The following is a 27,590-nucleotide window of genomic DNA, read 5'->3' on the forward strand; positions in this document are numbered from 1 at the left end:
TGGGTCTAGTGGCGAGCCAGATTTGAGACTGGCCAGAAGCGAAAGGGAAGCGTCGGGGGAAACAGAGGGGAACTCCGCCAAAACAACATCAGGCGTAGACGATGGAACGAGTCCCAACCCAATGCTAAAAAACCCTTCAGCGGACCTCTCTGAAAAGGAGGCCTGGATCGCTTTGATCTTATCCGTAAAGAACCTGGCGAGGTCACAGACCCATGTCTCCGATGACACTATTTGATGCAAATTGGATCTAGGGGCCGTAAACTCCCTCACCACAGTAAAAATCTCCTTGCATGAGTTGGAGGCTGCCTCTATCCTTCTGGCAAGATATTCTTTTTTTGCACAGAGAATATTGCGATGGTAGGCTTTAACCGCCATCCTATAGGCGAGTCTGGCCTCCCCGTCGTACTGAAAGCGCCATGCCCTCTCGGCCACCTTACACTGGCTTCGATCAATACGCAGCGCCTCCGTAAACCACGGCGCAGACTGCCGCTTGGCCGTGGGTCGAGGGGCCCTTACAGGGGCTAGATCATTCAGCCTCTCTGCCAGCCACACCTGCATGGCCTCTGTATCCAACTCCAGGTCACCCGTGATGGGGCAAGGGTGGTCAACAAACGCCTGAGCTAACAGTTCGGGCGTCACTCTATGTAAACCCCTCGAGGCTAATCCACGCTGGGTGGGGGCGCCGCTGGGTAGATGCTCGCTCCCCAGTATGGAGAACCTGACCAACCTATGATCGGACCAGAGCACCGGGAGAAGTTCAATATCTACTAAAGGGATCGATGAAAACACTTGATCCAAGGTGTGTCCCTTATCATGCGTGGGGCCCGTCAGGTAGGGATCAAGGCCCAGAGGGGCAGTGATATCAAACAAATTATTTGAATTCAGATCCTCAGCCATATCCAAATGAAAATTAAAATCACCCGCCAGCAGACAATGCTGTGCAGACAAAGCCAATCCGGAAATGGCCACCTGGAGGTCCTCGAAGAAGGAACCCACGGGTCCTGGAGGTCTGTATACCAACAGCCCTTTCAAGGCTTGATGCGGGGACAGCCTGATAGTGAAGGCGAGAGACTCAGAGCCAACGATAATATCCAAGGGGAGTATAGTGCATGAAACACTCTTCTTAACAACCACCGCCACCCCACCACCCCTTCCCTTGGCTCTGTCCAGACGAAAGATGTTATAGTCCGGTGGAATAGCCGCTAGGATGTCTGGATTAGACGCCTCCCCCAACCAAGTTTCGGTCAGCAAAAGGCATAAAGGTTGTTCCCTGACAAGAAGATCGAAAATGTCAAGGGCATGCCTGCCAACTGATCTCGTGTTGAGCAGTAAGCAAAGATGTTTCACACGGTCCCCACCTATCCGAACATCGGAGGGAGCATAAGCAGGCGACCAGCCGCATCCCGGGCAGAGCCGTTTGCCCCTGAAACGACCCGGAAAAACGGATCGACACGCACAAGATATAGTTTGCAAGGACCGAAGAGTCGTAGGAGAATAGCAGATCATCCTCCTCGCCCTATCAAAGTCCTACACCGCTCCGCCGCCTCCGGGACGCTGACGGGAGCAGACGGGCAGGACTCTGGCAAGACTCAGGCAAAAGCGAGGGCAACCCCGCTGCGCGATCCCGCTGCGCTAGGGGGACTGGTTTAAATAGGGCCTCCAGGTGAGGTGAACACCGCCCCACCAGGACGCTCAAGATGGCGCTCAAAAAGCGTCAAAAGCCCTTCCCAAGATGGCGCCCAGGTTTCAAAGTACAGGCGAGGCAAAACACCACCACCCCAGAACCGGATCCGCTAAAACAGCGGTGTAGGACCTATTATGGTGCAAGTCTAGGGCCAGCTCCCAGGTAAGATCAGGGGAGAATAAAATAAAATAAACAGAAATAGAAAAATACGGGCAGTTTTAAAATGCGAGGCGCTAGTCACGCAGCGCTAGAAACAATGCAGAGCTGCCAAACCTGGCACACGATTCCAACTCTACTCTACGTCACTCTATTCTATGCTACTCTACTCCACTCTACCCTACTCCTCTCTACTTTATGCCACCCTACACTATGCCACTCTACTCCCATAAAGTATAGTGAAATATGAAAGTAATTTAGGTGGTGGATAGGTTAGTCAGTTATTTGGATTCTGAAGGATAGCAGAAGGATAGAAGAGGAAAAAATGTTTGTAGTTATATAGAGCTTGTTATCCCTGATGGGGTGTTGAAGCGCTTTTTTTGGCGAGTAGCACACTACTCCGGAAACCCATAAAGGATTAGTGGTGAATTAGTATGGTGAAATATGAAAGTAATTTGAGTCGTGGATATAAGTCAGTTATTTGGAGTGAAAAGGATAGCTGAGGGATAGAAGGGGAAGAACGGTTTGCATTGATATAGCACCTGTTACCCCTGATGGGTGTTTAAGCGCTTTTCTGGCGAGTAGAACGCTACTCAAGAGCCCATAAAGGATTAGTGTTGAAAATTAGTCTAGTGAAATATTAGGTCATTTGAAGGGTGGATATGTTATTCAGTTATTTGGGTAGAGAAGGGTAGGCGGCGGGATAGAAGAGGGAAAGCGGTTTGTATTTATATAGCGCTTGCTACCCCTGATGGGGTTTTGAAGCGCTTTTTTGGCGAGTAGCACGCTACTCTGGAACCCATAAGGATTAGTGTTGCATTAGTATAGTGAAATATGAAAGTAATTTAAGTGGTGGATATGTTAATCAGTTATTTGGATTGAGAAGGGTTGGGGAGGGGTAGAGAAGGGAAAAAGGTTTGCATTTATATAGCGCTTGTAACCCTGATGGGGAGTTGAAGCGCTTTCTTGGCGGGTAGCATGCTACTCTGGAACCCATAAAGGATTAGTGATGAATTAGTATAGTGGAATATGAAATTTGAGAAGTGTGAGAAGTTGGCCTGATAGGTGATGTTTCCAATTCTGGAACCACCTATTATCAGACCAAACAATCCCTTATGGTGTCTGGTTGTAAGTCAACCTTATTAGACAAGCTATCCTAGGGGTAGCATGGACTAAGCAGCCTAAAGGCTTAACTTAAGAGGTCGTGTTAAGCGAGCTGTTTTACCACATACAATCCTGTAATACCAAATGAAAGGACACCACACAAGTATATATTATAAAAATATATGTGTTTATTACTAAAAACAATCCCCAGTATTCTTTATGAATAAAGGGGCACAAGCGTTAAATCAAAAGCACTGTTTAAACATACAAGTTGCACAATTATGGATGAGGGCGGGTGGCCACTCAAACCATATACTAAACAAGTGGTATAAGAGATACCAATCGAACAGTGGTTAGGCCTAGGGCCTAGGGAATCGCTGGGAGCAGTCAGGACAAGCAATGCTGAAGTCGGGAATGGCCCTCGGGATTCGGGAGATGTGCGGAAAGCGCACGCATGCACCAATGTTAACCAATGGTGCGTAAAAGTCATAAAGTTAAAGTTTAAGGACACTTCCGCTGGACCTAGAGGAACAAAACTTAACACACAGACCCTAGAGATGTGCACCAGTGTGGGAACACCGGCGGAGCAAAGTTACCTCACCCACAGGAAGTGGGTGCACAGGGTCGAAGTGGCGTCGGGTTTTGACACGCAGGCTCTTGGTGCTTGAAGCTGAAAGGGCTGCAGGCGGGTTGAAGATGAAGTGTCCGGTGGAGTCCAAGGGTGGACTCAAGTCGAAGGGTACCTGAAAGCAGAGGGGACAGAGTCTGGGTCACTCAGCAGTGACCAGGGTGGAACCGGGACGGAACCAGGCGATGTCGGGCGCAATCAGGTGGTCGTCGAGGAGCTTCTCTCCGCTGTCACGTGGGCTCTGGGGCATCTGCGACGTCCAGGAGCAGGTCACGATCTGTCCCACGCAGGCTCTCACCGTCGGTGCAGTCGGCTTCAAGTTTGGAGCAAACAACACTTGGCAAGAGCAATCCACGCGGGATCGGAAGATTGCTTCTCACTCGGACCAGGAAGGTCAGAGTCAGGGCTCCTTTTCAGGGGAGCTGGTGTGGATCTGGAGCAACCAGATTCACGAGTCTTCTTTGTAGTTTCGTCGGCACAGGGACCACTAGCCGGCTGGCAAGTGACCGGGCCAACGCGTTGAGCCAAATGGAGCAGAAGGGCCCCACGCAGCACTCGTCGAGTGTGGAGGGCTGAACTTCGGCTCAGGAGTAGCTCAGGGTGGGGGCTTCTCAAACCCCGGTGCACAGCTTCGAGGGTCACTCGTGGGCTGCACGGTCAGCGTCTCGTGGTCAATTCAAGATGGCGTGCCCCACGCTTCCGGTCGCCTCCACGGGTCTCAGCTCTGCAGGGACTGTGGATCGGGCTGTTGGAAGGCAGGCAAGCTTGATCTCGTCGATCTCAGTCGCTCGAGTTCCGGCGGGAACTGCAACTAAGTAGACGTCGAGGGCTGGATGGTGCCTGCTGCTGCAGGGTGGTCACTCCTTGACCACAAGGGAGATTCTTCGGGCTTCCACGTTGAGATGGAGGTCCAAGGGTCCAGAGTTTCGTTTCTAATGTTTCTTCCAGGAAATCTGATGTGCATTGGCACTGCTCCCACTCTTATTCCAATCTGGGGGGCGTGATTACCTGCTAGGTCCCCCCCTATGGGTGGGACCCAGGAAGGGGGTGGATACACCCCTTTCCTTTGATCCAGGCCGCCCTGGCACGAGGGCTGGAGTGCCCCAGAACCGGTTTGGCCGGATTATGCAAGGGGCAGCCTTGTGCGCCCCAGGCAGTGTCTGGTTTCTTTCAGACCTCCCTGCTACAATCCACTATCTCCTGTCTGGAGGGTGGTGACACCCTCCTGTGACAGGAAACCCTTTGTCCAGGACCCATTTGGCCGAGTTTCGGTCAGCTGCAGGGGTCCAGACATTTGTCTGTGGCAGAGGCATCCATTTTGTGGATCTAAGGTCTTTGGAGAAATTAACCGCATTACAGTAAAGGAACATGTCTTACCCCTCTAGAGGGGTGGAATGCTATCCCCGTCGCCAGAACTGGCGAGGGGATAGTATTCCAAATCGTATGACACCTTACACGACATGTTTTGATAAAGCCAAACCAAAGTTGCTATTTAACCGCGAGGATTATAAGGCACTTAAGAGTATATGGTATGGCATAATCCTGAAACAGCTTAGGGAGTTGTTCCCGACAGCTGCAGACAGGCTCAGCTCATGCTAGAGCTCCATCTCACATAAAACCACGCACTCTGCCTCCAGGATTGATGAGGCCTTCCATAGGAGTGGCTCACAGGTTTACATGTGTCCAGATATAGGTTTAGATATAGATATACTATATCTAAGCAAGGGGTGCTTACACCACCTTACCCCAGCTGAGTGATCAGCCAGTTGTGTCAATTTAAGAACCAGCCAGGGGTGGCAAAAGATATGCTGCAGCCCCTGGTAGGTCTTGGTGGCCCCTATGCCCTGGGCACCTATAGTGCATTATACAGGGGCTGACAAGGAGTCCATTTCCAATTGTGGTATGTACCTAGGGTACATGGAATCCATTTTACAGAGAGAGCAGATGGCCTGGGGCCCTGATTAGCAGGGAACCAGGTCAACTAAGTCAAAAAACCAGCTAAACACAGGCAAAAAATCTGGGGTAACCATAGTCAGGTAGCCACCTTCCTACATAACCCCCCCCCCAAACGAAAGGAGATAAGGCTATCCTTGGCCAGGTAAGCCTATATTGCCTGAGTGGCCATATAAGGAAGTACCTGCACTAGCATGGGTACCCCCTGTCTCATGGTCCACTAAGCAGTCCCTCACCCTTTGGGTATTAGAGGGTCTCCACCATAGGGAATCACTACCTTGGGTGTGTTTATGCAAAGTTAAAGGCTGGTTTGGATATGGAGTATTGAAGTGAGGCTCTACTAATTTAGGGCTTGGCTTCCTCCAATTATCTTCCACCATGTGTGCCTTTCTTTCTTTAACTGAGTTGCACTGTGCTCTCAGGGTCAACCTCTGGCTACCTAAAGCTGGAGGCTGGGTCCCTCTGTTTGGCTTGCTGGAGGGACAGTTCAGGTTTGGGCCCTTTGGGTCCCAGGTTTGGCTGTGCCCAACAGAATCCATCTGTGGGAGGTCCCTAACTGTTTTTAAGGGGGCTCCCTCAGGAGTTTTTAAAGTTTTCACCTCACTAGGGCTACTAGTTTTGGTGCCCCTAATCTGTTGATGGGGGTGCTTTATTTGACAGGGGGCCCTCTGGGTCTCACTGTCCTTCTTGTCCTCTGCAGCCCCGGGCTGGCTAAGGCAAGGGAGAGAGGGGCAGGTTACCTGCTCCAGATTGGGTCCCACCTGAGAAGGGTCCACCGCCATCAGAGGCTCTGTCAGGCTAGGCCCAACCACCTCTGGGGCAGTTCCTTCATCAGGGGTAAGATCAGTTCCCTGAGGAGGCTGATCCTTTCCTAAAGTCTGGTCAGGGGGAGATTTCTCTTCCTCCTCCATGCTCTCAGTTTGTGTGGAGTTATCCATCATTTCAGGCTTCACAACACACACATCAGTTTGAGTTTGGGCTGTGGCCATCACAGCCCCACCAACCTTTTCAGGAGGAGACTCAGTTTGGGTTTCTGCTGTTATCATAACAGCTTTGCTATTCTGTTCAGGAAGAGCTTTTGCTAAAGATGGGGCAGGGAGTATCTCAGCCCTACCGACCTTTTCAGGAAGGACATCTTGAATTGGGGCTGTAGCCATCACAGCCCCACTAACCTTTCCATTGGAATTTACCATTCTAGAATGGATTTCCTGTTCAACCTCAGCCCAGGCTGAGATTTCCAAATCATTACCAAGTAGACAGTCTACAGGCAAGTTTGATGACACTGCCACTCTCTTTGGGCCAATGACACCTCCCCAGCTGAGACTTACTACTGCCATGGGATGATTTGTTTGGATGCCATCAATGTCTGTTACCTGGTATGTGGCACCAGGTAAAAGTTGCTTAGAGGGGACTATACAGTCAGCCACCATGGTGATGCTAGCCCCTGTGTCTCTAAAAGCTTCAACTTTCAAACCATTGATGATGGGTTCTTGTCTATATTTGCTCAAAGTATTTGGGCAATCAGAGAAGTTGGCAAACCCCCTGCCAGTCTCATAAACAAGATCATTTGGGGAGGGGGACCTGGATAGGCCAGGGTCCTCCTGTGCTCCAAAAGTAAACCCACCCAGATTCCTGGGTGTGCTCCCACTTCCTGGGGGATTACTGCTGACAGTAACAGGAGGTGTTGGGGCTGGCTTTGGAGGTATATTCTCTTTATTGTTATTCTTGGGACAACAGTTGTCTGTTTTGTAATGCCCAACCTGTTTACAGGCATAACAATAAGGCTTTTTCTCTGTTGAAGAAGTGTCTTGGGACCCACCCCCATTCTTGGAGTTTTGGGGCCCTGGGGAAGTCTTTTCTTTATTTTTATCCCCACCCTTATCTTGAGGCTTGGTAGACTCCTTCTTCTGGTTACTGTCCTGATTCTTAGACCTAATCCTGGTTCTGACCCATTTGTCTGCCTTCTTTCCCAATTCTTGGGGAGAGGTCAGATCAGAGTCCACCAGGTGCTGGTGTCAGAGCTGGTTCTGACAATTACTTAGGATCTGCTCCCTCATAATCAAATTATACAATCCTGTAAAGTCATGTACTTTGCTGCCATGTAGCCAACCCTCCAGAGCCTTAGTTGCACAATCAACAAAATCAGTCCAGTCCTGAGTCTGTGTCTTCTAGGTGTCTCTGAACTTCAACCTGTACTGTTCAGTGGTTAAGCCAAACCCATCTATCAGAACACTCTTCAGGACTTTGTAATTGTTTGCATCCTCATGTCTAACAGTGAGGAGCTTATCTCTCCCTTTCTCTGAAAAGGAGTACCATAAGATTGCTGCCCACTGTTCCTCAGGAACCTGCTGTACCATGCAGGCTCTCTCAAGAGCAGTTATCCACTTGTGGATGTCATCCCCTTCCTTGTAGGGGGGCACAATCTTTGTCAGGTTTCTACTATCATAGGACCTGGGTTTCTCTTTAGGAATATTGCTGCCACCAGTGGCATCTAAGCCACACAATTTTTGCTCTCTTGCCAAGGCAAGTTTAGCTTGAGCTAAGGTAAGTCTAGCTTGACTCAGGGCTACCTCCTCTCTCTCTATTTGGAGTTTGACAGCCCTCATTCTAGCCCTATGCTCAGCTTTCTGAGAAGCAGTCATGCCTCTCTCTGATTCTCTGGAGGCACTAGAAATATGAGAGTCCCCTGAGGGAGATCTCACTCTTCTGTTGCCTGGGAGAATCCCATTGTGGGTTCTGGGGAGGTGCTGGCCCTCTCCATTCCCCAGTAGGTCCAAGTTGGCCTGGCTAAGCCTGCCAACTGGAACCTGGCTACCCCTCTGATCCTGATCTTCTAAGTCCTCAACTTCTGAGTCCTCTTCCTCCTCTTCTTCTTCTTCCTCATCTTCCTCCTGAGGGGGATCAGTTACAGGGGGGTTCCCTCCATTTCCTGTTTCTAGGGAAGCTACCTTTGCCCTTTCTAAGTCATCCTGCTCTAGGATTTCTACCAGGATTTGGCAGGTGGGGCTTCTGCCCCTTTTTAACCCTCTTGCTTTGCACAAGGCAATCAAGTCTCTTCGGGTTAGTTTGTCATATCCAAAAGTTGCCTGGGTAAGGTCAACTGTCACAGGAGTAGACCCTGAGGCTTTTCCTGTGTCAGACATGGCTGCTAGTGAGGTGTAAGTGGTGCACTTACCTACACTAAGTGTTTTCCTACTGTACCTTGCTAGTGAGTTGTAGTCAGGGTGTGCTAATCCCTTTAATCTACAACTACTAAGTTCAGTAGAACTTAATATGCTAAGCTTTTGATTTATATGTACCTAGAGGTACTTGATGTGATCTTTCAATTTGATACAAAGATTGCAATGGTAAAACAACAGCAAGCTCAAATCCGCACCGCTGCTCACCAATGTGAGAAGTTGGCCTGATAGGTGATGTTTCCAATTCTGGAACCACCTATTATCAGACCAAACAATCCCTTATGGTGTCTGGTTGTAAGTCAACCTTATTAGACAAGCTATCCTAGGGGTAGCATGGACTAAGCAGCCTAAAGGCTTAACTTAAGAGGTCGTGTTAAGCGAGCTGTTTTACCACATACAATCCTGTAATATCAAATGAAAGGACACCACACAAGTATATATTATAAAAATATATGTGTTTATTACTAAAAACAATCCCCAGTATTCTTTATGAATAAAGGGGCACAAGCGTTAAATCAAAAGCACTGTTTAAACATACAAGTTGCACAATTATGGATGAGGGCGGGTGGCCACTCAAACCATATACTAAACAAGTGGTATAAGAGATACCAATCGAACAGTGGTTAGGCCTAGGGCCTAGGGAATCGCTGGGAGCAGTCAGGACAAGCAATGCTGAAGTCGGGAATGGCCCTCGGGATTCGGGAGATGTGCGGAAAGCGCACGCATGCACCAATGTTAACCAATGGTGCGTAAAAGTCATAAAGTTAAAGTTTAAGGACACTTCCGCTGGACCTAGAGGAACAAAACTTAACACACAGACCCTAGAGATGTGCACCAGTGTGGGAACACCGGCGGAGCAAAGTTACCTCACCCACAGGAAGTGGGTGCACAGGGTCGAAGTGGCGTCGGGTTTTGACACGCAGGCTCTTGGTGCTTGAAGCTGAAAGGGCTGCAGGCGGGTTGAAGATGAAGTGTCCGGTGGAGTCCAAGGGTGGACTCAAGTCGAAGGGTACCTGAAAGCAGAGGGGACAGAGTCTGGGTCACTCAGCAGTGACCAGGGTGGAACCGGGACGGAACCAGGCGATGTCGGGCGCAATCAGGTGGTCGTCGAGGAGCTTCTCTCCGCTGTCACGTGGGCTCTGGGGCATCTGCGACGTCCAGGAGCAGGTCACGATCTGTCCCACGCAGGCTCTCACCGTCGGTGCAGTCGGCTTCAAGTTTGGAGCAAACAACACTTGGCAAGAGCAATCCACGCGGGATCGGAAGATTGCTTCTCACTCGGACCAGGAAGGTCAGAGTCAGGGCTCCTTTTCAGGGGAGCTGGTGTGGATCTAGAGCAACCAGATTCACGAGTCTTCTTTGTAGTTTCGTCGGCACAGGGACCACTAGCCGGCTGGCAAGTGACCGGGCCAACGCGTTGAGCCAAATGGAGCAGAAGGGCCCCACGCAGCACTCGTCGAGTGTGGAGGGCTGAACTTCGGCTCAGGAGTAGCTCAGGGTGGGGGCTTCTCAAACCCCGGTGCACAGCTTCGAGGGTCACTCGTGGGCTGCACGGTCAGCGTCTCGTGGTCAAGTCAAGATGGCGTGCCCCACGCTTCCGGTCGCCTCCACGGGTCTCAGCTCTGCAGGGACTGTGGATCGGGCTGTTGGAAGGCAGGCAAGCTTGATCTCGTCGATCTCAGTCGCTCGAGTTCCGGCGGGAACTGCAACTAAGTAGACGTCGAGGGCTGGATGGTGCCTGCTGCTGCAGGGTGGTCACTCCTTGACCACAAGGGAGATTCTTCGGGCTTCCACGTTGAGATGGAGGTCCAAGGGTCCAGAGTTTCGTTTCTAATGTTTCTTCCAGGAAATCTGATGTGCATTGGCACTGCTCCCACTCTTATTCCAATCTGAGGGGCGTGATTACCTGCTAGGTCCCCCCCTATGGGTGGGACCCAGGAAGGGGGTGGATACACCCCTTTCCTTTGATCCAGGCCGCCCTGGCACGAGGGCTGGAGTGCCCCAGAACCGGTTTGGCCGGATTATGCAAGGGGCAGCCTTGTGCGCCCCAGGCAGTGTCTGGTTTCTTTCAGACCTCCCTGCTACAATCCACTATCTCCTGTCTGGAGGGTGGTGACACCCTCCTGTGACAGGAAACCCTTTGTCCAGGACCCATTTGGCCGAGTTTCGGTCAGCTGCAGGGGTCCAGACATTTGTCTGTGGCAGAGGCATCCATTTTGTGGATCTAAGGTCTTTGGAGAAATTAACCGCATTACAGTAAAGGAACATGTCTTACCCCTCTAGAGGGGTGGAATGCTATCCCCGTCGCCAGAACTGGCGAGGGGATAGTATTCCAAATCGTATGACACCTTACACGACATGTTTTGATAAAGCCAAACCAAAGTTGCTATTTAACCGCGAGGATTATAAGGCACTTAAGAGTATATGGTATGGCATTATCCTGAAACAGCTTAGGGAGTTGTTCCCGACAGCTGCAGACAGGCTCAGCTCATGCTAGAGCTCCATCTCACATAAAACCACGCACTCTGCCTCCAGGATTGATGAGGCCTTCCATAGGAGTGGCTCACAGGTTTACATGTGTCAAGATATAGGTTTAGATATAGATATACTATATCTAAGCAAGGGGTGCTTACACCACCTTACCCCAGCTGAGTGATCAGCCAGTTGTGTCAATTTAAGAACCAGCCAGGGGTGGCAAAAGATATGCTGCAGCCCCTGGTAGGTCTTGGTGGCCCCTATGCCCTGGGCACCTATAGTGCATTATACAGGGGCTGACAAGGAGTCCATTTCCAATTGTGGTATGTACCTAGGGTACATGGAATCCATTTTACAGAGAGAGCAGATGGCCTGGGGCCCTGATTAGCAGGGAACCAGGTCAACTAAGTCAAAAAACCAGCTAAACACAGGCAAAAAATCTGGGGTAACCATAGTCAGGTAGCCACCTTCCTACAAGAAGGGAACATGTTAGTCTGTTATTTTGATTGAAAAGGATAGTGGAGGGATAGAAGAGTGAAGGATTTTGATTTTTTTTTTTTCTTTATGGGTTTTTTTGAGGTCGTAGCAGTAGGAGGAGGCTTTTGGATGAGTAAAAGGGGTTGTGGAGGGGAAGAGTCAGAGGGAAGATATTCAATTAAGTCAGGGCAGCAGGAGCAGGGTGACAAACATAATATTTAAAGGCCTGTCAGATTTAAGAGCATTTTCTACCTGCCATTCTGTCATGTAGACATTGTCATGAGAGGTAGGTATAAATGGTGCAGCAGGTGCAGTGGCACAGGAAATCAGAGATTTGAGGGGTCTACTGTATCTAAGGTTTATGGCTGTATTCATATCTAACTTGCAAAATAATGAAATTCTTACTGTATTATGAGACAAATTATGTGGCACTTCCTAAACAAGAGTGGTTAGAATTTTATGGTCATTTTATAAGAAATGTAAAAAACGGGGGGGGGAGTTTTATGTGTTACAACTTGAAATCAATAACAATATGATGTCGTAGAATTATATACAAACTTTAAATTGGCATCATGAGAAGGACACCGCTTTTTGATAATTTTTATATAATTAACATGCTTGTTCTTGTTTTTAATATTTTTTAATAACTTTATAGGGACATTATATCAGTTTTATGACATTGTTATGGTTTTAAATAACTTAAACAATAAAGACTCATTCATTCATTCATTCATTCATATCTAACTGGAGGGGCCTAGGGACTAGGAGGTCAATGCCCCTTGTTTGCATTAGGTCCCAGGGCACCCTTGCTACGCCGTTGCCACTGACCCCTGGTACCATTGCAAGAAAACAAACTCCAGATGTTCAAACTCGAAAAATAAACTGCCACTCACCCAAAAAGTAAAATAATATAACGGCAATGATGAAATGGTAAAAACAACTAGTTAACTTTGCCTCATCTGAAGATATCCACGTATGCACACTTGAACTACTGAGACCACAATGCATTGGGAGGGTAATCCTCACCGTGTTTCACCAGAAGATCACGGTTGAAAGTAATTGCAATGTGTCCATTTGTTTTCTGAACAAATTGTATCCCTGGAGGATAAGGAACTTCCAAGCTCGCCACTAAAACCCCGAGCAGTGTTAGCTTGTCAGCAGTGCCTGTGCAGCCTGCTCTCTTGTTTAGATTTCTTTTTTATACTTCTCAGTCTGCAGTCTGGGTGAATACAGGCCCACAGAGGCAGCTTGGCACTCTATCTGCAGTCGGAGGGAGACTGTGCTGCGGCCGGGAGAGATTCCAGCAGAATCAATGCTCAGCGGGTTGCAGCTCACCAGGTGGCCATGGACATGCCTAGATCAGGAGAAGACCTCCTGCCTAAACTCGATGGATGGGCAGGTGCCCTCTCCTGTGTGTGGAGAGGCGCCGGGCCACGTTCATTCAGAGAACACATGCATCTTCCCCAGCCCCTCCAGACTCGGTAGAGCCCTCTAGTGTAGGATAACCCTAGGAGTAGTTTGCGTAGTAGTGCTACGCGTAGCTACACGAAGTGCACTTCGCACTACGCAAGTTACGCGAACTGCATAGTGCGGTAGGGAAAATGCTGTTGGCACTGATTGCACAGTGCCGGATGCTTGTCCACACTGTTCAATCATTGCAAACAGCATCTTGCCCAGTGCAAGCAGTTGTTTTCTGCCGCTCGAGCAGATTTGTACTCGAGTGGCATCTTTCTCAACGCGGACTGGAAGTTTCTCATCACGACTGGTCGCGAGCATACGTGACCACTCGCAATGAGAAACCTGACCTACCCGCACTCAGAATGTCGCCGGGAGGTTTATTTTCCATGCTTGCGATCGGCAACTTGATGCTGCTGATCGAGAACGAGGAAAAAGTCTCGCCGGGATGTTGATTTTGCTCGCTCGCGGTCGCCAACTTGATATTGAAGACCGCGAGCAAGCAAAAAATGCCCGCTACGCGTTTTTGCACTGCGCTACGTGCAATTTGCGTAGTAGCACAAACTACGCACGCTCCGAGAGTGTAGCGTAGTCCTATGCCCAGGGTTAGTGTTGGACTGGCTCCCTCTTCATAGAACGGGTCGGGGAATGCTGCCGACCCCATGGTCTCCTAGTAGGTGTTGGCTTTGCAAGATGGAGGGGGCTGTGTGTGTGGTGCTTCAGAGCTTTCCTCTGACTCAGCAGTGGTAGCTTTGCTGGGGACATGGTTAACTGTCCCCCTCTCCCATAGATTCATGGCAGGTTCATTCAAAGTTGTATCCCTAGACAGGGGCCACCCATGTGGTGGGGTCGCCATGTTGGCCCAAGAACCATTGGCCTTCACGGCTAAACACTGGTGAATTGACGATGTAACATCATGACGTGGTATTGATAAATCTGTACTTAAAAGAGGGGCCTGGCAGAATGAGCTCAGATGCCCGGACAACATTCAAGAGAGGGAGATAGGGGGGTTTGTAACACTCACTTTGATAGGTCCATAATCTTAGGAAGCGACTGCAATGTGAAAAGACTTGAGTCAGAATCTTCAGTAGAGGAGGTGCTTGTTGTAATTAATATCCCTAATGCCGATTTGTCTACAGAAATCTCAAATTCTCGGCTGAGGTCTTTGGGAAGAATGTTGAAACAGTTGAACCTCTGCCTATAAAAAGGATGTTTTTTTTCTTTTTTTTATCTACCAGCTTGCTGCACATTTCTGTATGAAGACTATGATTACCCCATCCACCACTTAGCTATGGATGTTGTGAAATTTTCTAACTGCGCAGATTTTGGGATCCTACTGTGGCCAGTCGTTGCTCCTTCAATGGCCATGCCCTAGAAGTGTTTACGGTTGGGCAATTAAAAGAGTTTGTGTCCTTTAATGTGCATATTCCCATTCACAGAAGTAGAATTATATAGAATAATTAAACATTACGTAACTTATAGTGACCACTAGTTATGTAACTTATAGTAACCACTAGGGAGAAATTCATTCATGATAATCTTGGGGGGAAGAGATGATCCTCACGATGCCGACTGCACTGTTATGAATCCGGTCGTGGCTCTCACTTCCTCCCCTAAAGGTTTACCCTCAATGTACCATCAATTATTGGTAGGACTCTGATTGTTGAAGAACTAGAACTTTCTTGAAGAGGAAACTGTATTTAAAAATCAGACATTAGCCCGTATATGATTTTTTTAGCCATAAAAAGAGACCAGCTTCCGAAGGAGGCTGCAAATAAATTTCATGATCCTGGGAAATTGTGGATGCCCGTGTCTAAGGATCCTATGTGATTTACATATCATGGAAGAGTTGTGGATAATGCTTCTTAAATTCATAAAGTATTCCCTTGGCAAAGATTTCCTATCAAATTTGACAGGAATTAAAACTGAGAAACTCTTAGATTCTTTAAAGATAGGCACAGCATCAGAACCAGGCAGCGTATCTCAGTGCTGCTGAGAAAAGGCAACCTCAGCGGTGTGCAGGTGTATTTCTCCTATTTTTAATTAGTTTTCAAGGAAGACTCATTCCAACTACCTTGCCTGGTTCAAGTATCAAACCAATATTCAAAAAATGGAATAAACAAAATCTGTCCACTTGCCGATTGATTCCCTTTTCAATGCTGGGGCAAAGATTTGAGTGTATTTAGATTTGGGTGTATTTAGAATTGAGTGTATTTAGAATTGGGTGTATTTAGATTTGGGTGTATTTAGATTTGGGTGTATGTAGAATTGGGTGTATTTAGAATTGGGTGTATTTAGATTTGGGTGTATTTAGAATTGGGTGTATTTAGAATTGGGTGTATTTAGAATTGGGTGTATTTAGATTTGGGTGTATTTAGAATTCAGTGTATTTAGAATTGGGTGTATTTAGATTTGGGTGTATTTAGAATTGGGTGTATTTAGAATTGGGTGTATTTAGAATTGGGTGTATTTAGATTTGGGTGTATTTAGAATTGGGTGTATTTAGAATTGGGTGTATTTAGATTTGGGTGTATTTAGAATTGGGTGTATTTAGATTTGGGTGTATTTAGATTTGGGTGTATTTAGAATTGCGTGCATTTAGAAATGGGTTAATGAAAAAGATCATCCGAAGGGAACACTCTGGATGTGTCCTGAACTGAGCATCTTCCACCTTGCGTTCACTCATTAGTACCTAACTGGTAGTTGGCTGCAATCTTTTTGCCTGTTATGTTGACTTCTGTACTGTGTTTGATGCTGTTCACAGCGAGCTTCTCTGGTGCAAGCTGAGCATGATGAAGATGTCGCCGGGGGTGGCCTCGGGATCAGTATATAGGTTATTTCCATCTGGACTCGGTGTGGATGGGAAGACCCACAAAGAATTATTTTGTGTATCCCAATGGCTGATGGCTTATAGTTGGGGTGCAGGTTGGCGTCCCTGCATTTTTCTTTGTTTTTTGTTTGATTTTCCTTTTGCTTTAGTGTTGACTCGCTCTCGTCCTCGATAAGCAGAGGATTGATTTTTCATTTTATCTTTGTGCATTGACGACTTGGACATACGGGACAGCTCGTGGGTGGGCTCCAACGTCAGAGTGGGCATTTTGATTGATATAGTGAGAAGAATTGGTTGATTATTAATGTGCACAGGATTTAAACTTTCATGTTTAGGTCTTGGCTAGACAGTGCATGCGCTGTCTCGAAGAGACATGTTGTGCTCTGTCTGTGGGCTTACCGGCCGCCCATCTCCTACCATCATTTTCTTTACAGACATTCTCAGGGCATGTGGGCGTCATGCCCTCTTCTTGTGTCTCTTTACACCGCTCCTGGTTTGCGCAGCTTATTTTGTTTTCAAGCACTCCATAGAAGTACTTGTGTTTTCAGGCCGTCTCCTTTGTACACATACACTCATACCACTAAAATACATGCGCATGTACTTAAACTAATGTATGTTTTAAAAAGCTGTTAAAACACACATAGCACTTGTTTAATTTTTTCACGATCTGATGGCATTGGAGCTCTCACTTCCGTCGTCCTGCTAAAGTGCTAACACAAGACAGCGGTATTGGAGTTTTAGTGCTCACCAGTTACATTACACAATGACACATTAAGGTTTATCGCTGATCCTGCTTCAATTAAGGTTTTCTTCCCGTTGTTGTTTGCCCATCTCTCCTTCCCCTCCTGCTTCCCTGCTTGACCCGTACCCCCACTACCTCCCTCGTTGCTACTCCTTTTTTTTTTTTTTTTGCACGATGAAATGGCAATGGAGCACTTGTTGCATACTCTGTCTTGCCATAGAGCTAACATGAGCCCATGGTACTGGAGCGCTTTAAGTGCTCACCAGTTACATTACACAGTGACACATTCAATTGTTGAACGCATTGTGAAACATAAGTGATGTGCCCAGAATCACAAACTGTTCAGCCGACCCTGCGATTCCCACCTGGTTCCCCAGTTCCACTGTTGGCAGCTCTGGCTGTTATGCCACATCCTTGCTTCACTTCAAAGCTCCTCAACTGTTTCTCGCTATCACTTGCACATTTGTTCAGCAAGACCCCCTCCACACAGAGCAAGCATTGGCAAAGCCAATAGATCTCGGCAATGCCCGAACTATTGGTCTTGTCAATGGGAACGTCTGTTAGCCATGTTGTCTAGCAGCCCATCTGCTGTTCAGCATGTCTGACAGTCACTGAAAAATGTGTATGATGCGGCCATCACAGGCTAGGTCATAAAGCTTTTTTGTGTTAGGAGGAGGAGGACAATAAACTCAACATGGGGGCAAAGAAACTTGGCATTGATTCAACATCCTGTGATTCAGGGATTTCAGTAACTTTCTGTCATGCTGAAGAACAGATGTGCAGCTAGACAACATGGCTAACAGACATTCACATTGACAATGGGCAGGCCAATTCCTTGGGTATTGCCAAGACCTATTGGCTTTGTCAATGATTGTTGCTAATACCAAGAAGCCTTTTTGTTGAGTTTTTTGGGAGTGAGAATTCCTTAGTTTAATATTCTGGGGTTCATATCTTGGACGTTGCATACAAAGATAATGCTGAATGAAGTTTACACTGCTGTGGTGGGGTTATTATATTGTATTTGCTCTATGGAGGGCTTATTGTTACGACTCTGAAGCAAGCATATGAGGCAACATCAATGTCCCTGGCTCTCTCGCTTATCAAGGATTGTTTTTTGCTCTCGTTCATTGCTCGAAATGTCCATTGTCTCAAACATCCTGTTTTGCTGTTAAGGCCCTTCGATTTGAATCCGGTCTACAGTCGCTTTACTCACAAGCGGATCACAGACTATCTCCTCTTTTGTTTAATTATTAAAGGAGTTGACTCTATCAGTTGGCAGAACCAGTATTTTTGAGCAGGTAAGTGTAATTATACTTGGCATTGACCCTATAGCTGACGGGTTAATAAGTTATCTATTAAGACCAGTTTTTATTTTTCTTTAAAGTTGGGAGACACAATAAACATTAGGATGAATCTCTTGAAATAAACTATAGATCCAATCTGATGTGCAGGACTGGGCTTTTGTTACAAGTAAAAAGTACTTGCAATGTATTTAAAACTTCACTGGGGCCAGGTAATAACTGACATATACGCCTGACCTTAATCTTTGATATCTGAGAATGTATGTCTGTATGTGGTATTGCTATAGCGCCAACATAGCCAAAAGGCAGAGGAGCGCTGTACATGGTTCAAAGGCAAGCATAAAGTCAACAAGTGATAGGAGAGGTATCTGGTTTGTGGACTGTTAATGCAGTGATATTTTGTGTTCTTTAAAGAGGTGAGTCTTAAATTCTTTCCTAAATTAGAAAAGTGTTGGGTTGGTCCTGATGGATATTGGGAAACTGTTCCAGATCGTAGGTGTATCAGTGGAAAAGGCCTGCTCTCTTGTTTAGATTTCTTTTTTATACTTCTCAGTCTGCAGTCTGATGGTGTCCTGGTTACTGCTGTGCCAAGAATCACCAGAGATGATGAGGCTTTCTGCAAGGGGAGCGAGCTGTTCGTCATGATGGCTTTGTGTAGGAAGGAAACACAAGGAGATGATGGGCGGAGCACTGAACCTTTTCAGACATTCACCCCCAGTCACAGATCTGGGTTGAACCCATCATCGTTCTTTTGCTCACTTCGCCACCTCAGTTCAGACCCAGCTATATGCAAATCAGTCTTGACCCTGTGCCTCATGGGAACAGTGCAGCACGAACTGCCAAGCCAGGTCTTCCCTGGACCAGAAACAAGCATCATGGGACCGGTTTCGGGGTAACACCCCTCATCAGCCAGGCTAGCTTGAATCCAGTGGCAAAGTGAGCAAGGGACCCACATCTGGGCATTCTCTGCCAACTTAGGGCGAACAAAACGATAACAAAGGGGATGATAGATGGAGTGTTGGAGCAAATCAAACACTCACCCCCAGTCAACTGATCCGGTTCGAATCCATCATCATTCTTTAGCTCACATCACCACCTCAGTTCAGACCCAGCTATGTGCAAATCAGTCTGACCCTGTTCCTCATGGGAACAGTCCAGCCCAAACTGCTAAGCCATTTCTCTGGACGGGAAACAAGCATCCTGGGACCGATTTCGGAGTAACACCCCTCACCAGCCAGGCTAGCTTGAATCCAGTGGCAAAGTGAGCCCGGGACCCACGTCTGGGCATACCCTGCCAAATTAGGGCAAACAAAGCAAAACCAAAGGGTATGATGGACGGAATGCTTAAACTTTTCAGACACTCATCCCCAGTCACATATCTGGGTTGAATCCATCATCGTTCTTTAGCTCAGTTCCTGAGCCCAGTTCAGAAGCAGCCCTATGCAAATCAGTCTTGACTCTGTTCTTCATGGGACGGTATGCCCAGATGTGGCTTCCTTGCTCACTTTGCCACTGGATTCAAGCTAGCCTGGCTGATGAGGGGTGTTACCCTGAAACCGGTCCCAGGATGCTTGTTTCCGGTCCAGGAAACATCTGGCTTGGCTGATCGGGCTGGACTGTTCCCACGAGGCACAGGATCAGACTGATTTGCATATGGCTGGGTCTGAACTGGGGCGGCGAATTGACCTAAAGAATGATGATGGATTCAGCCCAGATCTGTTACTGGGGGTGAGTATTTGAAAAGTTTCAGCGCTCCGTCCATCATCTCCTTGTGTTTGCTTTGGCTTTGTAAAGGATGCAGCTAGTTTTGAAGATGGTGCAACCAGCAAGGAGAGATAACAGAGTTCCCTCAGGATGGGGGTGATGTGATCGTATTTCCTCAGGCCTTGGATGAGACGTGTTGTGTCGTGTAGGCTGCCCTTAAAGGTTACCAGTATGGAGTCTGTAAGGCCATGCATGCAGCAGGGTGTTGCCACCATCCAGATGCAAGAGTATTGGGGGCTTCAGCAGTTCTGAAGATGCGTCAGCGTGGTCCAGTAAGGACCCGGCTGATTGATTCACTCCTAATTGTAACAAGCAGAGGAGGGTCATTCCAAACTGTGAGTGACAGATCTTTCTAATCTAACTGGTAAAGCATTGATGAACCCAAGCTTTTTGGAGCTTAGAAGAAGGCAGATTGTGTGACTGTAATTTAATGCTAATTATATTAGCCATAACGAGGCAGCAATACGATGAATGATTGTATTCAATATTCCCTCTTTGGCTGCAACAGTCAGGTGATTTGTCACAAAATTACAAAGGATCTGCATGTGGTATTTCTTATTGTCTTAATTTATGTTTCATCTTCACTCATTGAGACTCTGTTTATTGTACTTTTTTATAAATACATTTCTAATGTCAAAGTTTATATGGACTTTTTCGTCTAATAAATGGAATAACATCAAATAAGTAAAATAAATCACCCCAAGGTGCACATGGCGGTTTCTCTTTTTCACACACAAAAAAATTGAATTAGAAAGGAACATTTATTAAGAATACCCATTCTTTTTGTTTTTGAAATAAATGTACACATCCTATTAGGAGACCTTCTTCGACACAAGAAAAGAGTGCGTGAGACGGTCTTGGATCATGGACTGGCTGGAAGGAGAAGACGGCTCTGGTCTTGGTAGCCCCAGAAAGAGTCCATGGAACAAATGTTATGTTATGTTACATGTGCTTATAGAGCGCGTGAATCCCCCCATAAGGGTATCTCTGCGCTCGGACCGCCTAGGAGCGCTGAAGAGAAATGATTAGAACAGCGATGTTTTCAACCGTTTCCTGAATGCCAGGTAATCCGTGCATTGACGCAGGTGTAAGAGGAGTTCGTTCCAGTCGAGTGACTCCTAGGAATGGAGGCCACCTGATCTCGAACTCTTACAGATGATCACACGGGGAATTACACATGGATGGCGGTTTTTAACCTCATCACTTTGGCGCGAATTCCGCTGCAGTGCTGAACATTCCGATCGCGGGCGTGGTCATGACGGCTCATCAGCACACGCCCACCGTGACTCATGACGGCCGGGAGCCGTCATGCGCATGGAAGAGGCTAACTTCCAATACTCTCACTTATTCCAACATACACCAAAGAGTATTCGACTTGTCGCCTATATTCAGTATCAACCGTTACCGTCGGGGTAGGCAGCAAAAATGATCCTCTGCATCAGAAATAAAGATGACCTAAAAATCCATCATTCAAGAACTGTTGTCAAAGAGGTGTGTACATAATGCTCTGTTTTCATCCCTGAGCCTCCCACAACAGAGCAGACATGCAACCCACCCCCGGTGTTATCTTTCGCTGTCACCCCGCCGTGCTGCACACTCCGCCTGACCACAATGTTCATGTTCAGTTGGGCAGTGCTTAATTTGTAAAGAAAATAAGTGCCAGGGCCCCCGTCAGGAGGCCACTGAAGCTTGGCCCACCCATTGTCCCTGCCACCGCCACCAGTGACAGAACCAACACAACTATTTACCATAACCCTCTCCAGCTGTGACAATTCAGACTATTCCAGGCCTCAAAAGCTATAAGAATGGCTTGGGCAGCAGCTAGTAGTCATTTTTAATGTCTATTGAATTAATAAAAGCTGTTGTTCATCTCAAATTTCAACAAACAGCACCACCATGTGGCAGACTGTCATAAGTGTCGGTGTTGGCAATTAAGTGCTGGTGCTGAGCACCGGAAAACACTGGCTCAAATTAAGCACTGAAGATGGGTCTTCAGAAAGGAGCGTCCCAGGACTCCTCATCTTTTTGTTGGTCTTGAAAGCGTTACCTCTAGTGACATCCATGCCCCAGTATTTCGGCTCCTTAAATATGTGGCTTTGGACTTGACTGGACTGACCCTTATCTGCAGCACTATAAGTTTGTTTCTCTCTGCGCCCCGTCTGTGTAGTGCATAATGTATGATAGATATTAGCTCTTCCTACAGACACACCATACCCTGCTGCTCTCACAGCTGACAGTTGTTGTGCTTTGGAGACCTCCACTTCAACCAGCAGATCAATATATTATGTTCACAATAACCTATTTAACCAGAGGTATCTCTTAACTAGCACTCACTCAAACAACCCATAACTCATCTTCCCACCAGGGATCCCTTCCCAGGGATGTTTTTCCAAATGAGGTCGCACACTGCTCATCCCATTAGCGTGTGACCCCGGAGCATGATGGTCGATGTAGTCGGTATCAGCGGGTGCACTTCTACCCCAGTTTAGAGTCTTGAGGGTGTTCAGTGTTGTGCTTGCCATCCCTAGACACGTGTTTCGCGTTCATTACCGCTCGTCAGCAGGGATTAGGCGTGTGCACGAGGTTGCTGCGTGGGCTGCCGAAAATATTCGTAGGTCCAGATACCTCTAATGGCACGCAGGTGCGGAATCTCGAGGTTGTCACCTCCACCGGCTCAAGGGAGCCTGTATAAATAGTATTTCCAAATGAGGTTGCACACTTCCCAAGGATGTGTCTCATGGTTCTGCTCTCCTGGTGTGTGGCACCTTAAAGCTTTACTAAACTCCAGCCTTACACAGCCATTGCTCTGCTCAATTATTTCCTCTGAGTCTTCAACCAAACGAATCCTTGACATTGTCTTACAGAAGTTTTCCTGTCAACCTGCATTGCTGCTCATAACATATCCTAGTTTTTTTTATGACAACACAATATACTCTTTCACTAGTGTACCTGGACAAGTTTTTGCCCGTTTACTACATAGAAGGGGTACCAGCTCTCTCCTCCGGGTGCACCCCTGGGGTCCCCTGTTTCTCTCTGTGTCCTCTAACCAATCTTCTTTCATCAATTTATTTACTTTCAAATGAGTTTTGTCTTTGCCCAACAATTTGGGTTACATAACTCAATTTGTTTCTTGCTTGTGTACCTTGACGCCTTCGGGCATTTGTTTGAGCTTTATAAATTGCCTAATCAATGAATCAATCTTGTTCTGTTAAATCACCAAAGATACATACCGACAGCTAGCACCGACAATGGCTTTTGATATTTTCACACACGCCCCTTGGCTGTCATTCAGCGTCACCGCTCATTCCTAGGCCAGCAGCAACAGAATTCTGCATCTTTACAAGACTTGGGGCCATATGTATCAAAAAAGATTTTTATGATTCTCACTTAGCGATTTTTAGCAAATCGCAATTAGAGAATCGTAAAATGCAATGTATGTAGGATTTGCTAAAAAATTTGCGAATCCTACATATTCCTTATTTGCGAATCGCAAATTGAGATTCGCAAATAAGGAATATCTTCCCATTCATTCCTATGGGCTAGGAGGCCCATAGGAATGAATGGGAAGACATTCTCAATTTGCGATTACCAATTAGAGAATCGCAAATTGAGAATGCAATTTCAAGGTTGCAAGGGTGCCAAAAGGACACCCTGTTGCAGCCCTGAAATATGCATGTGTGCACGTTTTGTGCACATATAGGCCCTAATGGCATGTATGTGCGACATATGGCACTTTTAAAAAATAAAAAAATGCTTTTTTAAAGAAAATCGCAAATTGCCACCAACTTGAAGTTGGTGGTAATTTGCAATTCCTTAAGGCCAAATAGCAAATTTCTGGCGCTTCCAGAATTGCATTTAAGGAATCGCAATTTGCAATTCCTTATTTTCATTCGCAAAATAGAGAATCACAAATTTTGCAGTTCTCTTTTTTGCAATGGCCTTTTGGGAGGATACATCCCAATAGGCTTTTCCCAATTCGCAAATTGGACGATTCTGAGAATCAGCCCGTTTGCAAATGGGAAAAAGGTTTGATACATATGGCCCCTGTTCTTACATTCATTCTAGGTTCTCTGGGAAGTGTGTAATGAGTTGGGTGTTTCTCTCAGTATGAGGCAGAGGTGTTTATTGGTCGTCCAATGCCCGGCTGGCACTTGAAGTATCTTTGGCTGCGCCATTCTCTCAGACTGTCCCTTCAGGATTGTCCAATCCAAAATGGCTGCCTCGCGGGTACCACATTCACTGGCTGGTGTGGGGATCCGCTGGTCCAGGTTTTTTTTCCAGCGGGTGAAAGTGTAACCAGGGGCGGCTCTAGGGCGGTGCGATCGGTGCCATCGCACCAGGCGCTGACATGGGGGCGGGGGCGTCATTTTCCCAAGTATATTCTCATTTTAAAAGCACCTGCTGCCGTGTTCCTGGCCTTCAGCGATTATCAGGCATCAATTAATAAGTCAAGATAACTCCCGTGATTAATCCTCTTCCTGGAAAGAGACCGGAGGTTTGTTTAGTGGAAGTTTTGACTCATCCTAAGGTAGTGCAGAGGGTTAAAATGCCTGCTGCTAAGACAGTGTACCATGCAGATAACAAAGTACATATAATGGAAATAGGTCTGTGGGTCAGTGCTTCTGTAAGAGAACTTCTTTTGTTACTTGTTAATTAAAGTAATAATCCTAATATAGAACATTGAGCTATTAACTGTCATCAAAGAGCTGCATGCAAACTGCAAGGTATATGTTAGCTCTATATTTTTTTGATTGGTCTTTCATTATCCTAATCTTGCCAAAAGGGTTCATTTCGGTAGAAAGTGATTATTATTATTAAAGCCAAGCCCTAAAAATGATGTTATGTTTTAAATTTTGAATTTGTGCTTTTCCAGAATAAGGGGGCATATTATCAAGGGCCTTAATTCATGTATTAGTGACCTTTTTCCGGTTGCTAACGCATGAATTAATTATTGCCCTATTATCAATGCGTCGCTAACTCCGGTTAGCGACGCATTTCATGCGTTATTCATCGCCCCCTCGCTGGGGGCGATGAATAACGCCAATGAGATGCAGGGTGGGCGTTCCCACGTCCAACCACATGTAAAATGTGATTGGAGGTGGGATTGCCTTATTCACAAGGCAGGCCTTGGGAGAAGGAGACCTGCGATAAATGCGTCGATCGCAGGTCTCCCAACGCCTGCTTTTAGTACGTGTTAGGCATTGCTAACATGAGGGGGTGGATCAAAAAGCTGAATCCACCCCCCCATATTATCAAGGGACACATTAGCGCGTGAAAACAGCGCTTGTTTTCACACGCTAATGCGACCTATCGACGATTTCACATCGCCTGTTGGCTATAGCGCTGAGAATACGCTGCTAACAGGCAAAGTGAAATCGGCGATAGATTTTTCCACGTTATCAACGATGTGCGATATTTTTTGCACAGCGTTGATAATATGCCCCCAGGTCTCTTAAACTATACTGCCTACCAGTATCGATGACGTCGCTCCTACACTACACCTTGCAGTCCTGTCTGATGCAACATTTCCTATACACTGATTTACACACCTATGGTTGTCTCTGTGCAATGTGTGTGTGATGTAAAGTGCTCTGACACCTTACACTGATATGAGTGGCGCTATAAAACGAAATGAATCTGAGAGGCAGGGGTTCTGGAGACTTGAGGGGCCCTGTTGAAGGGTGCTCGTGAGGGAATCCATGGCAGCAAGCATTGTCGCACAGGGCGCCACTAGTGTTAAAGCCGGCCCTGAGGGAAACCGTCCGGTCCCCTGGTATTTACTCAAAATAAAGGCGGAGCGCCCCCGCAGCCGCGGGAGCGGAGACCGTAGTCCCCCCCCCCCCCCCCCCCTGGCCCCCAGCTGATGGTGGGTCCTTTCTGGGATAAGCCGCCCTGACTAACCGCTGTAAACTTAAAAGGCTGAATGAACAAATGGACTTTTGTAAACACGCTTTCTTTGTTTCGAGGCTTAAAATAGCTGCGGGAGAAGGAGCGCCAAGATACACAGCGGCCCGCCCTCGAGGCGCGGCGTCCATGAGAGCGCCTTGACATTCAGGCCGCGCATTCCGAAGGTGCCTCCTTTCACCCTCGGATTCATCAGTTATTGATCCGTTCGGCCCGCGGGTGTGTCGCCCGCAGGGCTCGGGGCAGCGACAATGGACGAGGGAGCCCCCCGCTGAGATCTGATCATATGACTGAGGCACAGTCAAGGAGCTTCAGAGGAAAGACAGAAGAGGACACACAGAGCGGGGACTGAGGGCAGAGGAGGGGGGACCCCAAAGAGAGAGAGAGGCTCGTCGCCGTGAAGATGGACACACCTCAGAAGCAGCACCCCCACGGAGGGTTTGGGGACTCGAAGACGTGCTTGGTGACCCAGAATGGCGGGAACGCGTCCTCAACGTGCCGGCCTCTCAGAAAGATGCTGCGTGGGGGCTCAACAAAGATCAGGGGCCTCATTTATGAAAAGTGACGCATCGCTGCGTGAGAACAGCGATGCGTCACTTTTCACTGCGCCCTCCTTGCGACACCAGTGATGCATCATATTTACAGTATGACGCATCATGGCGCAAGGAGTTACAGATACGTCAGTATTTCTGACGTATCTGTATGGCGCAAAAGTGACGCATTGCTGGAGTGTGTCACAAAAGAGACGCAACTCCAGCAATGTGTCCTTTCACATGGGGCAAGCCCCATGTGAAAGGGCCTGCGTCAGTCTTACGCCTGCTGTGAGGCAGGTGTAAGAAATTGACGCATTTGTGTCCTAGAAGTGGCGCAGGGAAATCATATACATTTCACTGCGTCACTTCCATGACCCTTTCTTGCGTCAGAACGCCCCCCCTGCATACATTATACCTGGCGCAGGTATAATGTGGCGCAGGGGTTTACAAAGTGACGCATTTACCTAGATGCGTCACTTTGTAAATATGGCAACACAAGGTGCAATTTTTACGCCACTGGTGCGTCACAAAAAGTGATGCACCGGCGGCGTAAAAGTGACGCACGGCCTCATAAATGAGGCCCCAGGTGTACAGAGCGCCCAACATGGGACGGACTCTGCCCCAACCCTATCCACGCTACAGTCCCCTCCACCCCCGAAGACATAGATTACCCCACACTCTCCCAGGCCATTGAGAATTCCTTCTGCCTAGGGTACACAAGGCTGTGGAAAGAACATAGTCTCATTTATTAATTTTTTTAAAAGGTACATTTAAAAAAGTAGAATAAAAAAAAAAAGATTTAGTAGTAAAAAAAAAATATTCAAACTTTGGGGGCGTTATTTATGAGGCCATGCGTCAGTTTTCCGCTGCTGTTGAGTCACTTTTTGTGATGCAACGTCAGTGTAAAGCATGCCCCCTGTTGCGTTCTATTTACAAAGTGACGCATCTAAGCTGATGAGTCACTTTGTAAACCCCTGCGCTATATTATACCTGCGCCACGTATATTGTATGCAGGGAGGGCGTTCTGACGCAAGTAAGCCTCGTAGATTTCACTGCGTCACTTCTAGGATACCATTGCGTCAATATCTTACGCCTGCCTCACAGCAGGCGTAAGACTGACGCAGGCACATACACATGGGGCTTGCCCCATGTGAAAGGACATATTACTGAGGTTGCGTCACTTTTGTGACGCACTCCTGCAATGCGTCATTTTTACGCCTACAGATACGTCAGAAATACTGACATATCTGTAACTCCTTCCAATATGATGCGTCATACTGTAAATATGACGCATCGTTGGGGTCGCAAGCAGGGCGCACTGAAAAGTGACGCATCACTGTTTTCACGCAGCGATGCGCCACTTTTCATAAATGAGGCCCTGGGTGTTTATGACCACGGCCGGCCC

This window comes from Lissotriton helveticus, chromosome 10 (genome assembly GCF_964261635.1).
Source record: "Lissotriton helveticus chromosome 10, aLisHel1.1, whole genome shotgun sequence".
In the NCBI taxonomy this organism is placed as follows: Eukaryota; Metazoa; Chordata; class Amphibia; order Caudata; family Salamandridae; genus Lissotriton; species Lissotriton helveticus.